Consider the following 16,217-nt stretch of genomic DNA (forward strand, 5'->3'; position numbering starts at 1 on the left):
TAGTATACAGCAAAAACTGTCAAAATAATTTTAAAGTACATTACAGGTAAAATTTTGTAGATCCATTTCATTCTAATTAATCATGTCTATGAAAATCTATTATGCATTGCACATTGAATCTTTTTTGGTACTGAAGCTGTAACCTTAATTAATGCCAAAACATTCTGAAGCCTATACTGTTATACTAATAATTATCAATTGGAGTATTAATCATGAAAATGAAAAAGCTACTTGAGAAAGAAGCAGACAGAAGGGTTGCATTATGCATTTTAAGGTTAAACTGTCAAACTGAAGAACGCAATAAAATAACGACGTGAAAAAATGAAGATAGCGTGGCTCATTGGCTGGTCAATTCCCATGATGCAAGGCGGTAAATAGTGTTAAAATTTGCTGATAAGTTTGCCGTTTGTTATGAATACAAATGTAACTTCATGAATTTCGTTTTTTAAATTTGTCTGCTTAGAATGTATTTTTTTTTCTTGCGTGGTCGTTGTTGTGGTGGTTTACCATTGTAACCATGAGTTAAATTACTGTTACGTTTCATAAAAATAGCTGGATTCTACAATAGTTTATGTGTGCATCGTGAACAGCTTCTTATCGCCAAACAACTGTAGTGTAACTTTGCAAGGGCCCCTTTCTTACTAAGAACTTTATATTATGAGGCTTTTGAGGGGCCCCTAAGCATTATAATATATTAGTAAGTCATAGTAAAATTTAGTTCATTAATTTACTTCAAGAAAAACTTACACTAAATGGAAGTGCAATTAAAGTATTGGAAAGTATACTTTGAGGCTCTTAAGGAAGTATACTTCATGCACTGACAGTGCCCTACACAGGTTACTTTAGACTATTCCAAGGTATACTTCTAAGTACTTTGGGAAGTATACTTGATGAACTGAAAGTGCACTACACAGGCTACTTTACAGTATTAAAAAGTAAACATTGAAATACACTATAAGTGTACTTTAAAGTGTACTAAGTGACCTAAAAAGTGGGCCAATTCAGTTTACTTAGTACAAAAATAGTATATAAATAAGTACACTGCTAGTATACTTTAGGTAACATGATAATAGTATACTTTTTATACTAAGTATACTTACAAAATAAACTTGAACTATACTTATTTTTTTGTAAGGGATTTCAATTTGACCGGAGCTGAGGTGCAAAGGAGATTGCTGTCAAATATTTGTAGATAATATCTTGACCCCCTAATAAAGACTGCATGATGGTCTGGGTGTCTGACTACAAAGAGCAGCGCTTCAGATCAGATTCAGTGGCCTGTCGGGAAAACGTGTTTCTGTACCCACCCCCAAATAAGATTATCTCTGCATGACTTGAATCAAGCAGGGATATCTAAACAACATGTGTGAGGGAGTTGGGTGTCAGGCTTAAATAATTCAGAGTTCGAATTTACATGGCCTTTATTTGCAGGGAGGCAGTCTTTGCCTGCCACACTGTTCTTACTCAATCGTATGATTATGACTTGTGCTTCCCTCAGGAATTATGTGGCGTTATGGGTGTGTGTGTGCATTCTTCATTCATTTGTGTTCATGTTGTTGTTGTTGGTGTCTGTCTGTGTGTGTGTGTGCGTGCATGGATATGTTCCATCCCAGTGTGCATGATCACCATTACTTAAACAAGATGGATGCCATAGCGTGTCATGCCCTCTGGCTCTGTTATAGAGATATGACAGTCTCTTTATCACCCCAACCAGCTTAGTGGTGGCTTTTGCATAATGATCATGTTCAGATGGATATTTGCCTCCTTTCCCAGAGGCTAGAATATTAGCTTCTGCTTTGACGTCTTGTACAGCCAGTGCATTCATTGTTTTGAGAGCAGCAACAAACCAGAGAGGAAAATTGTCCAACAGTGAACGGTACTGTGAGCGAAAATTCTATCGCACCATCTCATGATGTGAAAGTTGAAGGAGACCACAGTCCTTAGTTATGTCCTGTACACAGTGTCTTGATTTGAGCTGGCTCACAGTCACAGCCCCAGTCTGGTCTGGTCTGGTCTGGCCGGGTCAGTATATCTGTTCATGGTATGCTCAGAATCACCGTCTGTTTGCACTTTAAATTTCATTTAGCCAGAGGCCAGGACAGAATTCCTCAAAACAAAAGAATCAGTGTATTGAATGACATAAACAAGCAGTAGAAAAAAAATACCCAGAGGAGATGAATTGAAATGCTCATAAAACAACCGCGGCTGACAACGTATGCTCATTTGATAATTGATATGAGACCAAATTATATCCCAACCAATCCCACGCTGTTTTTTGTTATTAATGTCCGAGATGAACTATCCTCTGACCCTTCAGAGCGTTTCAGACGCAAATATTTTCTTTGGACATGCCCAGAGTGGGGAAGTGCTCACTGTAGAAGGAAAACAAAACTGGGCGCCGTTTATTTCCGACATTCCTGAGTGTTTGTGTTTGTGTGTGTGTGTCTATGTGTGTGTTCAACACCAGATCTGTGTGTGTCTGTCTGTGTGTGTTCTCTAATACCAGAGTTCTGTGTGTCCCACCTTATATTCACAGGGAACTACCTAGAGCTTTTCTGGTGCCCAAGCCAAGTAAACATGATAGTTTGCAGCCAGCAGAGTTTGAAAAACATGAACCTTACAGAGCCAGCCACCCCCCACCCCCCTTCCACAACACTGCTCAGCCATCCTGGGCTAAACATGTAACCACATGGTTACATTCTCAAGGGTGTTTTCTCAAGGGAAACCTAACCTTCACACCTTTTTGTTTCCGAGGTCATCTAGTTGTCAGACCTGAAAGTCATCAGGTGTAGAGAGAAGGTTAGCATGTGAAGGTTTGTTCACATCATGGCGTTGTTGGGTTGACTTATAATTCTGAAACTGCAAGTAACATGTTTATCAAAAGATTCCAACCCTTTCTCTTCCCTGCCTTGCTGTGCGTGTTACACACAAACACACACACACACTGCTCGGGGACACACAGCACAGTTGACATGAGCAGATAGTGAGGCTGAGGGTGTGAAGTGTGTAATCTTCGAGGCAGCATGGCAAGGCAGACGGTTTAGAGCTTGGCTCAGCTACAGCAGCGTACGCACCCGCAGGCACCTACCTGTCTCCTCGCTGTCTGTCAATCTGCTCTTTTTTTCTCTCTATCTCTCTGTTTTTCTGTCTCCATTTCTGTTTCTCTCTCGTCTTTATCTTTCCATCCATCTATCTCGGTCTCAATTTCTATCTCTTTCATTCTCTCTTCCTCTCTATCGCTTCCTCTGTCTTTCCCCTCTCTCTCTCTCTCTCTCTCTCTCTCTCTCTCTCTCTCTCTCTCTCTCTCTCTCTCTCTCTCTCTCACACACACACACACACTCTTTCTCTCTCTACCTTCCTCTCTGCCTCTTTTTGTCAGGGTGTTTTTCGTGTTTGTCAGCGTGACCTGGTTAAATCTTCGACACTGTAGGTGTAATGCTGATGCTTGAGTTCAGGGGGCTACCAGAGTCTTGCTTAGCACTGGAAACTTGGCTTCAATACTGTACCTGTTAGTTATTTCCTATTTAACCATTACATTGAGAGTCAGCCAGATATACCTGGCCGCATTGTTCGGGAGATTGTGAGTTTTATGAGAGGAATGAGTCATGACGGAAGAAAGAAAAACATTGCATTTGATATCAATTGTCTTTGTCCATGTTTGCCTTGGGAAATGTGCTTGGTACAATGGCAGACAGCTCGAGTGGCCACAGCTCTGTGTGAATGGAGTGTAACCTGATCCGTCCTCTGCTTGGCTTTGCAGAACACAAGGACAGCCTAATGGAACTCGTGTTTCCACCTATTGTCTCTCTGTAACACCACACCACACCCCACTCCCTCTCTCCTCTTCCTCGCCCTTCTCATCCCCCTCCCCGTTCACTAGCTTCCTCTTGCTCAGCTTTCTACATATCTCTTTCTCTCTCTCATCTCTCCCCTCTCCCCTCTCTCTCTCTGTCTCTCTCGCTCTCACACACACACACCCTCTCTCTATCTCTTTGTTTTTCTCATTCTCAAACTCTGTAACCTCACACCCAGTCAAACACAGACAAAAGGACTCAAACCTATGCAATTGGCGATGTGTTGTGTGTGACCTAAACCTCAGTAATTGGAAGCGTGTGGGCGGATGAATTCTGCCACCTCTGAAACGACTCTCTTCTCCCTCATTTTCAAGTTCCTTAGACATCGTTCCCTTACTTTCTGGTTTTAAACTAGTGTAAACATATTTGGCTCAACTCAATGTCAGCTCAGGCTAGCGAGAGACTGACAGATGTCAAAGTGATCAGCTGATCCTGTCTATCATATCTCCCTCTCTCTCTCTCTCTCTCTCTCTCTCTCTCTCTCTCTCTCTCTCTCTCTCTCTCTCTCTCTCTCTCTCTCTCTCTCTCTCTCTCTCTCTCTCTCTTGTTCTCTGTCTTCCTATCTGTTATGGAAGCACATCTACACAGTAGACTGTGAACTATTCAGCCACCACTACACCACTACAAAACACTGTTGCAGTATTTTGTACAGTTTGTTGCCTACATATAATTGAAAATAATGTATTACCAGGGCTCTCAAGTCTCATGCATTCGGCGTTAGACTCTCATGTACATTTCCCTTCTAATCAAATAGCCTAATTCGCTGAATAACCTGATCAGAAATTCACTCAATATGAAAGGCCCACTCTAGGAATGGCCGAGACAACGTTCTTTTGGTAGCTTACAGTATAGGCACATGAACACATGTTAAATTGTGATTCAAAAGTAGCGAAACTAACGCATGAATATTCACTTTCTTTCAGCCTGCTAGCTAGCAAGTTAGTCAAGTGCCGTGTCATCTGCTCCACTTACTACGCACGGCGTTGCTTTTATTATCTGCTCCACCTCAGATAAATCCTCTTAATTTTCCTCCATCGACTTTCAATTCAAAACTCCAATATACCTTTATTGTTTTTGAGGCTTCCAAACAACTTCCCCCGCTTGCTGCGCGTCCTTGGTTCCTGATTCTTACACCTGCCAAATCTTAACTCCATACAGTGCCTTGTTCATTATATAATTGAGCCACAGACACACAGAGATGTCTGGTGTTATAGTATAATGATGCATCTTGAGTCAGATATTGTAAAAGCAGTTTTTCTTTCTGGGATGAAGAGGAGACACAAAACAACATAACTTCTGGTGGATACAAACAGATGCCGGAGTTCACTGGCCATCACCAACCTAAACCATAAGAGATAAGCTGATTACATTCAGTTGCCTTAAGTGAATTAGATATGTAATCATCTTAGCATTAAGAGGTTATTCCAGTATCTTACTTGGATTTGAAATCACTGTGACTGTGCCCGGCCAACCAGGTCTGTTTCATGGCAAACATATGAATAGCATAGAACACCTTACACTTGCACACTTTGCTAACAGAGGGCTTCAAGGTAGCTTTGCATCTACTCAGTCAACCTGCAGGGTGTCCCACAAGTCATAGAGAAGCAGCCACATCAGTAGCTGCTGGCTAGGATGACAGTTGTGAGAACGAGCTGAAACCTTCACAAGAATTGTCAGATGTTTTTATTCCAGGGAAGTCAAAGGACATTAAAGCAGTCTTCTCAAAAAATAGAAACATCTATCTTTTTATTTCCAAATCCCTGGAACGCCTTTCATTCTTTCTCTCCTTTTCACTCGCTCTCTCTCTTTTCTTCCTGCTGGCTCTTTCTCCATCTCTCCCCCTTCCTTTGAACATTTTTACAGTGTGAGGTGTCACGTGTGTGACTTCCCACTCTCACCAGAGCCCTGGCCCTGGCCCTGGCCTTCGCCTTCTTTCTCTTTTCAATTAGTCTTTGGCAGCGTGATTCTATGCTAAGGGGGAGAATGGGGGGGGGGGGGTCTCATGCTAGCAGATGCACTGCACACACAAGGTCTGAATAAACACATCCCACCCCCCTGTCCTCATGCAACACCTACACACACAGACCAGAGGACTGGGGGGGTGGGGGGCGGAGAGGAGTGAAGCCAAAAGCGACACCACCGTACTGTACATATCGACGTACAAGCGTGACAGGGGGCGGCACGTACCGCGCCTGTACGCACGGCAGCGTACAGGCGCGGCCCTCGGTACCTGAAGCGGGACAGGGAATGATGCGCCTCGGGGCGGCTGAGCGCCGCAGACGGCCGAGTCTCCTGCCCGACCGAGCGGCGCAAAACGGTTTGAGCAATCGAGCCATCGACAAGGAGGAAAGCGAAGAGAGGGGGGAAGAGAAAAAAAAGGATGGATAGAGAAAAATGGGATAGAACAAAGAGAGAGAGAGTGAGAGTTGGTCTGGCTGGGGCTCAGGTGTACTTATCCAGACAAACTGGACAACGGCAACTTCTGACTTTGGAACAGACTGCAACACACTGACATCTAAAGTGCAGCTAGTTATCCCAACTCCAAGCCTGATGTGTGTGTGTTTGTTTGTTTGTGTCTGTCTGTTTCTACCAGAACAACGTGTCCTCTCACAGTGAGACAGACTGCACACTGCATTTTAAACCAAGCTTTCTCTCTCTGATGCTGATTCTTTCTCTGTTTGATACATACACACCACACACACACACACACACACACACACACACACACACAGACAGACACACACACACACACATACACACGGAGGGCTGTAGCAGCATCCCACAGGCATGCTTCTGAATTTGTTTAAATGTCAGATGATGAAGGCAGCAGATTCTCTGGAACACAATTAGATGAAAGAGAAGGGAAAGGTTAGGATGAAGAAATGGAGGAAAGGTTTTTTTCTCATTTTAGTTGTTGTCTTACAGGTGTTAACCAAGACATAACATGATATGACACATACAACTAACAATAACTATATAATTCATATGAATATGAAATGTATAATATATATTAATTACAATGATAGACGTACCTAGTATTAAATGTAAATGCCTGTAATTCAACACACCTGTAATTGATACAAGCTCGAGTGCTAAATGTAACAGTGGCACTTTCACTGCTTCTCCCCCTCATCTCCTATTCAGTCTGTGACTGCCCCCCCCTCTCCGCCCCCTCCACCCCCTCCACCCCCTCCGCCCCCTCCAACCCCCAGTAAGGATGAGTAGTTGTATCATTAGTATGCCATTAGCTCTGATCATTGATCCCCGCTGACCATCTCTCCTGTTCGCTGACGCGGGATTCTGAAAAGATCCGTGAACTTCATCACCTTCTGCCTTTCCGTTCCCTCCTCAGAATTCCCACCAGATCAGCAAATCCCCCCCTCTGGACCTGGTCTAATCACACTGCTACCGCCTTCCAATAAATAATTACAATAAAGGTCATCAATCAAAAATGGAAACATGGATAACGGAGGACAAGAGTCCGATATCTCCCCGGGAACGGCAGCGTGCTGTCATAAATACGATGAGGGGAAGTGTGTGTGGGTGCTCGCGCGCGTGTCTACTGGGGTGTGTCTTCGCTTGTGTGTGTACATTTGTGTGTGTGCGTGTCTTCCAGAGTTAATGTGTGTTTATGCATGTGTGTGGTTGTGTTGTCCACGTCTTGGTATGTGTGCCTGTACCTGCACAGGGGGGGATAATACATGAATCAAGCTAGCAGACAAACGAAAAAGGTTACTCCGTACATATGGGCTGTTAGTGCAGATGTGTGTGTGATATCTATTCAGAGAGCTCTCTGGCCAATGACTCAAACTTTAGGTGCACACACACACACACACACACACAAATAACAAATGTGTGCCTGCAGCAGGAGCCCAAGGGGAGCCACTTTGGAGATGATGATTGGTTGCTATCTGCCTTGCCTGGAGGAATGGGCCAGTACACCCAGGCCTCCCGGCAGGCTCAGCCCAGAGAGAAGCTCTGATATCAGTGAGAATAAGTCAGAGCTCCCTTTCTCTAGCCTGGAGGAATCTCTGCCCCGGGCATTCTTCTCAAGCTCGAGCCTAAATGAGTTTCTGTGCCTCATGGCTGTGTAATACTCAACACCTTAACACATCGCACTCACTACACTCACACACACACACACACACACACACACACACACACACACACACAGTGAGACGAGCGTTAGAGGTCAGCACGAGAAAGGCGGGGGATAATGAGGGTGGAATTTAGAAGAATCAGGGATCTTGGTTTGTTGAAGCATCAGTAAACATACAGTAGGAAAACTGAATCAGCAACTGGCTACACACACACACAGACACAGAGAGAAAGATGAGAAGATTGAGTGGTGGTGACTCTGCATAATTAGCAGATGAAAGTGGAGATTGCGTGACTAAGCAGATCCTTATCTAACCAGGGTTAGTTGTTCATCACTGTTAGAAATATTTCTAAGTACGTATTATGCAGGCTGAAAAGAATACTGCTGTGCTACATATCCTTGCGCGCAGACAGAGGAACCACTCATAGTTGCAACCGTAAGCTTACTTAAACATGCTGACCGCTACCTTTACGCAGCATGTCAAGATAAACAGTGTCAAACTCCATATTGTGTTGGAACCGGTTCCAAACTGATCATGTAGTTTTCCCCTCCATATAATGAAAACCACTTGCGCAAGAACTCGAGGATGAAAAGAAAATTTCTACTTCCAAAGATTCAGACAACTCTGGACCGCCAGAGACTTGTCTCCTTGCTTCAAGAATAAACTTTCTTGACTCCATCAACTTCCTAAATTCATCCAATCGCTGCAAAGCTCTTCTTTAAACAGTGATTTTTGCATTTATCTTACAAAATATCTTGTCATTATTTCTTAACCGATGGAATACAGCTTGTCAGTCTATGTCTGTATCACAGGTCTGTAAATATTCCTTACATTGAGTATGTTACAGTTGTAGTGAACCCCTTACTAAAATCATGCAGGGTTTGAATCCCAGCAGAATACCACACAGAAAATCAGGAAGGGTCCAAACACAAAATACTTTATCAGACAAATTCATGAGTGTGTCTCCAGTCTTTTCCCCACAGGGTTTGCACCACTGAACAATCCACGACACCGTTGTCCGGTGCTGTCACAAACTACAACATCCTAATCACCAACTGCATCACAGGTAGACCGGTAGGCAGGATCAGAAGGGAAAACATTTATTTGACCAAAAATCAAGAACAGAAGGGACTACGCACATGTACTGAACCAAAACGGACAAACAAGGGCACGGTGATCGAAATACACAACACCTCGCTCTGATTAGAATGCGACACAGGTGTGTAGGGGAACCAGCAACCACGGGAGAGACACCAAACAAGGAGCGGAATCCTCAAACACTGGGGCTGATGTTGCTATGCCTTCCATGAAAAGAATCCGTCTCACCCACATTTGAAATCATATCTACGCCCCAGAAGTTGAGTTGTGTTTCAATTCTGTAGTTCTCCTTCCCAACATGGAGGAGGGGAGGTGCCGCGGAGAGAGGAGGTGGGGACTGACTGCTAACTGCTTTCAGGCATTATTAATGGATGCTGTGTGTGTGTGTGTGTGGCAGTCTCATTTGCGAGCCAAGGACCTTCTCGCTGTTTACTGATTGTATTCAGACATCAGCTCTGATTGGAATAGAACGATAATTGGTTTAAAACAATTCTCTGGGACACGTGCAGCTGCCCACCGCACTGTCTCACTCTCTCACTCTCTCACTCTCTCACTCTCTCACTCTCTCACTATCTCTCTCTCACTCTCTCACTCTCTCACTCTCTCATTCTCTCACTCTCTCTCTCTCACTCTCTCACTCTCTCACTCTCTCACTCTCTCACTCACACAGACACGGACGGACACACACACACACACGTGTGTTATGTTACTTTGACAGTCACATTCATTTGCATCCGTCTGTCCTTACATCTCTACCCCTTTCTCTCTCTCTCTCTCTCTCTCTCTCTCTCTCTCTCTCTCTCTCTCTCTCTCTCTCTCTCTCTCTCTTGCTCTCTCTCTCTCTCTCTCTCTCTCTCTCTCTCTCTCTTCCTCTCTCTCTCTCTCTCTCTCTCTCTCTTGCTCTCTCTCTCTTTCTCTCTCTCTCCCTTTCTCTCACTACCTCTTTCTCCCCCTCTCTCTCCCCCTCTTGCTCTCTCTCTCTCTTGCTCCCACAATCCTAATCCAGGAAATGACTAAACACCTGTCACAACCTCTCCAAGCACTGCAAGATAATTAATCAGACATTGCTGAAATGTCATACACCTACACACACACACACACTTGGGAGTTTTGTACAACCAGTATATGTCAACCGTGAAGCTAGTATCATTTAATGTGTATGATGTTAGAAACATCAGCAGTTAAGGGGGTGTCTGTCAGTGCTGTGCTGCGTGGGAGCCTGTATATTAGCAGCACTCCATTGTAAACTCATGAATTACATTCCCATAATGCTCTCTGTCTGCTTGACAGTTTGACCTTGGCAACGAAGCACCCATAAAGAAGCCCATAACGCCAGACCTGACACACACACACACACACACCATCACACACACACAATCACACACCCACCATCACATACACACAATCACAGACACACCATCACACACACACACCTCACACACACACCATCACACACACACATTCACACACCCACACACACACACACACACACACACACACCATCACATACACACACAATTACACACACGCACTCTCTCTTTCTCGCATACACAGCAAAAAAGAACACACACACACACTCCTGCCTTTTTTTGACCGCCTGACAATTGTAGTTCCATGTCAGAAAGAGTAGAGTAGATGCAGGGGGAGAAAAGGTAGACAGAAGAGGAGACAGAATGTGAAATATTATGATTGAGACAATCCTTCTGTTGCACAGTTTTGTGTCACTACCCTCTGTAGCCGTGTTCAAACTGCATCTGTAGAGTCCCCAAATATCTGCTGCAAGTACTATATTACTCTTCCTCTCCACCCCACCCCATCCCACCCACCCCACCCCTCCCCTCTCTTCTCCACCCCTCTCCACCCCACCCCACCCCTCCCCTCTCTTCTCCACCCCTCTCCACCCCACCCCACCCCTCCCCTCTCTTCTCCACCCCTCTCCACCCCACCCCACCCCTCTTCTCTCCACCCACCCCACCCCACACCACCCCCCCCTCACTACCCCACCCCCCCCCCACCCCCACCCACACCACTCTCCCTCTCCCCTCCTCTCCTCCACCCCTCCCCACCCACTCACACCACCTCCATTCTCTCACCCCACTCCACCCCTCTCCCCTCAACCCCGCAACCCCTCCCCACCCCACCCCTCCTCCACCCTCTCCTCTCCACTCCTCTCCACCCCTCTCCACCCCACCCCTCCCCTCTCCTCTCCACCCCTCTCCACCCCACCCCATCCCTCCCCTCTCCACCCCTCTCCACCTCACCCCACCCCTCCCCTTTCCTCTCCACCCCTTTCCTCTCCACCCCTCCCCTCTCCTCTCCACCCCTCTCCACCCCACCCCTCCCCTCTCCTCTCCACCCCTCTCCACCCCACCCCACCCCTCCCCTCTCCACCCCTCACCACCTCACCCCACCCCACCCCTCCCCTCTCGTCTCCACCCCTCTCCACCTCACCCCACCCCTCCCCTCTCCTCTCCACCCCTCTCCACCTCACCCCACCCCACCCCTCCCCTCTCCTCTCCACCCCTCTCCTCTCCACCCCTCCCCTCCCCTCTCCTCTCCACCCCTCTCCACCTCACCCCACCCCACACCTCTCCTCTCCACCCCTCTCCACCCCACCCCTCTCCTCTCAACTCTTTCCTCCTCGCCTTTCTCCTCCTCCTGCATGTTTTTACCTGCTTCCTAAGTTGTGTTTCTGATTAATATTGATTTAGCTGTTATAGTTAGACAGAGTTGGCAGATTTCAACAACATCTAATTACACACACACACACAATATCCCTAATTGCGGGTTCCAATCATACAGGCCTTTCAATCCCAGACCCAGTGTTGCAAACGAAAGATGAAGAAGGAATATATCTTTCTTTCTTTCTTTCTTCCTTTCTTTCATTTGTTCTTTCTTTCTTTTTCTGAAGTATACATGCATCGAGAATCAATCCATCAGATCTCCTTTGTCAGACCCCTGTGTAACAAGTCACTCACCTCCCCTTGGAGTGTTGGTTAGACCCGGTGCATTAGATGTGTGATAAGGTGAAAACAAAGGCATGGTAAAGTTCATAAAGCAGACTGTTGCTGTTTGAAGTGACACAGATCAAAAACAACAGAGGGGCCTTTGTGAGAACAAAGGGAGTGTCGTCCCCCTCCATCCATCATCCCTCCTGCTCCTGCACTCTTTTGTCTCTTTTAACCAAACCAGTCTGTGATTCTGGTAACTGTCACACATCACACAGACACATGGTCACCAACCGCAGGGAATTTAAAGGGCTCGTGTCCGTAATACATAAAGGGAATGTGTGCGTGTGTGGGTGCTTGAATTTGTGTGCGCGTGCATGTGAATGCACGTGTGTGCATTTCTACCTGTGTCTGTGTACAGCATGTATTTGTGTATATTTATTAGTATTCAATCAAAAAATACTATTTTCTTGTGTTCAATTTCCATATCCAGTTTGTTGTTTCTTTCTTCCATTTCCTGTTAAATTCATAGTGGTTAAGTCATTTTTCTCTATAATGATTCTCCAGGCCCCCGGCTATTACTTTCGGTCTCAGCAGAAGGTATGGGGACATCTTTGGTCCCAGTTAAAACATTTCAAGCCTCACTAATTGAAGGTTCCGTGACACCTGCAGTGGTTGCAGTGAGTGGAGGCTAAAGTGAAATTCCTCCCATACCCAAGTAGACGATAAACAAACCAATGTTCTTACATATTCTCATTCCTCTTAGTCCATCTTCCACATTCAAATGATTAAAATACTTTGGGGGGACTTTTTCGGGGAAGAAAATCAACCAGAAATGAGATGTCTTCTTGTTGCTTTCTCCTGCTCCACCCTTAAAAAAGCAGGGCTGTTTTGGACAATTGGACAATTCATGGTTTCCTTGGTGGTCTTCAAAATCCGGAGACATCAATGTCTCCAGATTCATCCACACTCACACAAACATACACACACATCCATCCACACAGACACGCGCGCTCCCCCTCTATGTTCTGAGCATGAGAGCCATTTGTCTTGTGCACGTCTGGAGTGATGATGTGCGATAATGTCGAGGGGCAGCCAGGCAGACAGGGGAATATTGGAATATCGATTCTCCTCTCCTCCTGCTGTTGGAGTTTTTCCCGCTTATCTGTCAGTGGTTCTACTGATGAGTTCTTGTTCCATACACTTGTTTCATGGATGGCTGTGTGTGTTTTTGTGTGTGTGTGTTTTATGTCTACCCTTGCTTGGACCGTGTGTACCGGTATGTGTATCTGTGTGTGTGTGTGTCGGTGTGTGTGTGTCTCTGTGTAGAGCTACATACTGTACATACTGTGAATGCACCATAATGATCTTTACACCAGCATGGAAAAATATTCAGTCAGGTTTGATTAGCTCAACAGAATAAACACATGCCTGCAAGAGATGAGTGCAGACACATGCGTGCACACGTTCAGATTGAAAAAGATGCAGGTGAACAGAGGTTGATAGCACCAAACACATAAACCCAGAAACCCACAAAAACAGCTTAGGTCACACCAGTCATCTTCCTCTCATGCCATGTTACCTGCCAGTGAGCTTAAGAGCAGCAGTAGTAGAATGGTGTAAATCAAATGGTGTAAAGTCAAAATGGACTTTCTTTGTTTGTTTTTAGGCAATGTATTGTGATGTGCCCATTGAGGAGTTTATTTAAAATATTCCAAAGGGAAATATGTTGGCTTGGAAAAGCTAATAAGGGCTTTTAGTGCTAGTGCTGGAGCTAGTGCTGGAGCTAGTGCTAGTGCTGGAGCTAGTGCTGGAGCTAGTACTATTGCTAGTGCTGGAGCTAGTGCTGCAGCTAGTGCTAGTGCTAGTGCTGGAGCTAGTGCTGTAGCTAGTACTAGTGGTAGTGCTAGTGGTAGTGCTGGAGCTAGTGCTGGAGCTAGTACTAGTGCTAGTGCTGGAGCTAGTGATAGTGCTGGAGCTAGTGCTAGTGCTAGTGCTGGAGCTAGTACTAGTGCTGGAGCTAGTGCTAGTGCTAGTGCTGGAGCTAGTGCTGGAGCTAGTGATAGTGCTGGAGCTAGTGCTAGTGCTAGTGCTGGAGCTAGTGCTGGAGCTAGTGCTAGTGCTAGTGCTGGAGCTAGTGCTGGAGCTAGTACTAGTGCTGGAGCTAGTGCTAGTGCTGGAGCTAGTGCTGGTGCTAGTGCTGGAGCTAGTGCTAGTGCTGGAGCTAGTGCTAGTGCTAGTGCTGGAGCTAGTGCTGGAGCTAGTACTAGTGCTGGAGCTAGTGCTAGTGCTAGTGCTGGAGCTAGTGCTAGTGCTGGAGCTAGTGCTGGTGCTAGTCCTGGAGCTAGTGCTAGTGCTAGTGCTGGAGCTAGTGCTAGTGCTAGTGCTGGAGCTAGTGCTGGAGCTAGTGCTAGTGCTAGTGCTGGAGCTAGTGCTAATGCTAGTGCTAGTGCTGGAGCTAGTGCTAGGCAAGCAACTGTGTTTAGGGAGAGGGATTAAACACACAATTTGGACAGTGGTTTGGGTCGGGGTAAGCCTTGAGGAACAAAAGCATAACGTCCTAGTACCAAGCAGGTACTATGCAAAGTACAAAGCACAAAACACTCACTCACTAAACCCCCACATAGGAATGCACACCGCACACACATACACACACATGCATGCAAACAGACACACACAAATCATTTAGTTTCCTGCCCAGCATTGCAGGTTCAAGATGCTGCATATCATTTTGTAAACACTGTGCTGTACCCCCCTCCCCTCCCAGCCCCCCACTAACAGCCCACACTCCAAACCAATCTTCACTTCAAAACACAACCTAGAGTCATTTGTCATGTTCATGATGAATTATACCTTCAGAGCTGGGCCTATACACAGTGTGTGCACGTGCGTGCGTGTGCGTGACAGAGAGAGAGAGAGAGAGAGAGTGCTCTTGGCCATTTATTAGTTGTCAATTCCACTTCCCAGAGACAAGTGACAAGGATGAAGAGAGATGAAGAGATAAAGTGGTATCAACATCACCGCGCATCATTATCATTTATCATTACAAAGTAACACCATTAAACTCTCACCTAATCCTCTGTGCTGTACTGTGTCTCACATTCTGCCAACTCTTCTGATATAGCAGGCTATGAACTACAGAGCAAACCTCCTTCCAGTGCCATACACTATGTGTGTGTGTGCAGATACTGTAACATTTGTCATGGCCACAGGCCGGGCTGGGACAGAGAAGGTCTCTGCAGTGTCTCCGGGTCTCTTAGCTGTGCCAATATTCATGATATACCATGACTGCCCCCCCCCCCCCCGCCTGTTTTACGGCTTTTCTGCCGTGTGTGTGTGTTTGTTGGTGTGTGTGCAAGCGGGGAGAAAGTGAGTGACTGCTTCGTACTCCCCTTCCTACATATTTACAGCAAACCTGCTTGGTATTCATGTTCGTTTGCACAACAGGGAAAATGCTTGTAACTCCTTGACACAAGGTCAGGCATTATCTACCAAGTCAAGTATTATACCGTATGAAACGCACTACAAAATACACACGTACACCCTCGCAAGCACACACAAGCACACACAGCCACACACACACACATGCTCTCAACCCCCCCACCCCCCCCCCCACACACACAGGCTAACACAGTTATGTAAACTGCTCTGTCTCATCTCCATAACTTTATAATCACCAGAGGGTTTTTTACAGTCGAGGTCACTGACACGATTATCCTATTACTGCCACAAGAGAGGGAGAGAGGGACTGGGGAGAGAGATAGATAAAGAGAGAGTGGTAGATAAAGCGAGAGAGACTGGGAGAGAGACTGGTCTTGTATCAAATTTCGATCCTAATCGACTCAGTGAATTCTACAGGGGTCTCCAATGGAGACCATATGAACCGGTCCGGACCGAAAATGTGCGGCACACACCGGGATATGTGCAAGTTACCAAAGAAACAGCTGCTTCCCTGCGTTTACCGGCTGACTTAAAAACCCCTAGGATGGCGTTAGGGGGGGCCGGCTGACATTCGCCAAGGGCAGAGGGAGAGGAAGTGGATCTCTCCGGTTTGGAACTGAGCCTCAGTCAGCTGGTGTGGTGGGGCTCAGTGTGCCAGTGTGCTTCATAATCAGTGCAGCCGTCACTCAGACAGCACCCCCCCACACACACACACACACACTGCTCCCAGGTTTAATCCGATCAAACAGGCTTTTTCTGATCACACACAGCCCCCG

The sequence above is a fragment of the Osmerus mordax genome, chromosome 9, assembly GCF_038355195.1.
Source record: "Osmerus mordax isolate fOsmMor3 chromosome 9, fOsmMor3.pri, whole genome shotgun sequence".
Lineage (NCBI taxonomy): Eukaryota > Metazoa > Chordata > Actinopteri > Osmeriformes > Osmeridae > Osmerus > Osmerus mordax.